Below are 1,458 nucleotides of genomic sequence, written 5' to 3'. Positions count from 1 at the left end.
TCCACAATGGTTGAACTAGTTTACAGTCCCACCAACGGTGTAAAAGTGTTCCTATTTCTTTTCTTTTTTTTCTTTAAAAGCAATTTATTTCTCATTACAAAATACAGGTGAGGAGCATGGCGATGCCTATGACCCCTTGGTTGTACATCTTCCCAGTCTATTTCTGCTTCTAGAAATACCCTGTGTACAATAGCAAGCTCATGCTGTTCCCAAGTGCTTGCACATTCTAACAGCTGCAGAGTATATGACCAGGTGGAAAGTCCAACAGATGCCCCACTCACAAGGTAGGGCCCTCCAGCCCGTCTTCTGGCTCCCTTTTGCTAACAGTAACTGGTTGCTCTTCCTATTGGTCATAGATAAATGACAGCTGCACAGTTCTCTGAGTGCTTTCAAGCAACCTCGGGAGGCAGTGACTAAGACCCTTTCCTTGCTCCCAGCTTCCTATGTTCCTGGCCGCCTGTGGCACCTGGACAACTGCTGCCCCTGGGTCCCTCACATTCCAGGGCGACGATGGAGGAAGGGCAGGCCACACATGAGGAATTAACAGTCTTTATTGGGCTCAGACCAGGAGTCCGTGGGTCTTGAGGACCTGTGTGTATTTGTCGATTTTCTTCTCCACGTTCTTCTCGGCCTGTTTCCGTAGCCTCATGAGCTGCTTCTTCTTCCGGTAGTGGATCTTGGCTTTCTCTTTCCTCTTCTCCTCCAGGGTGGCTGTCACTGCCTGGTACTTCCAGCCAACCTCGTGAGCCAGGCGCCCCAGATAGGCAAACTTTCTTGTAGGCTTCAGACGCACGACCTTGAGGGCAGCAGGAACCACCATCGGCTTTTTCTTGTTGTAGGGCGGTGGGATGCCATCAAACACCTTGAGGCGGTCCAGGGCAGCCTGGCCTCGCTTGGTCTTGTGAGGCAGCATGCCTCACACGGTCCGCCAGAAGATGCGGCTGGGGGCCCAGAAGTGGTAAGGGCCTCGGGAAGGATTGGTGTTCATCCACTTGCGGAGGAAAACCAGGTACTTCAACTTGTTTCTGTAGAAATTGCCAGAAATGTTGATGCCTTCGCAGCGTACGACCACCACCTTCCGGCCCAGCAGTACCTGTTTAGTCACGATGACTGCCAGGGGGCCCAGGAGATGGCCTCGACCATGGAGCACCAGGACCTGCACTTCCGCCATCTTCGGCAGCCGCCTGGGAAAGCAAGTGTTCCTATTTCTCTACATCCTCTTAAAATTCTAACTGATGCTGAGAAACAGGCAGCCCTACAGGTAGCAGAGAAATTTGGAGATGAACAGCATGTCTCCCATAGCCAGTCAAAAAAGAAAGAGAGTCAAAAAGGGGAAAGAGGGTGAGAACGAGACAGAATCCCCATTCCCTGTAGGAAGAGAGACAGTGTCCCTTGAAAACCTTAACTGGAAGCCCAGTAATCCCATAGATGAGTGGAAGAGAAAACAGTTTCAGATGT

General features: G+C 51.0%; 1 pseudogene across 1 annotated transcript; it reads right to left on the bottom strand.

The window, feature by feature from the left end:
* Positions 1 to 533: 533 nt before the first annotated feature.
* LOC126957886 (60S ribosomal protein L13a-like) lies at positions 534 to 1,196 on the bottom strand (annotated as a pseudogene). Its single transcript, XR_007726999.1, has one exon. The product of XR_007726999.1 is annotated as a 60S ribosomal protein L13a-like (transcript).
* Between the last annotated feature and the right edge of the window lie 262 nt (positions 1,197 to 1,458).

This window comes from Macaca thibetana, chromosome 7, assembly GCF_024542745.1.
Source record: "Macaca thibetana thibetana isolate TM-01 chromosome 7, ASM2454274v1, whole genome shotgun sequence".
Classification (NCBI taxonomy): domain Eukaryota; kingdom Metazoa; phylum Chordata; class Mammalia; order Primates; family Cercopithecidae; genus Macaca; species Macaca thibetana.
The sequence above is the reverse complement of the archived record's forward strand: the minus strand, read 5'-3'. Positions and strand labels throughout refer to the sequence as shown.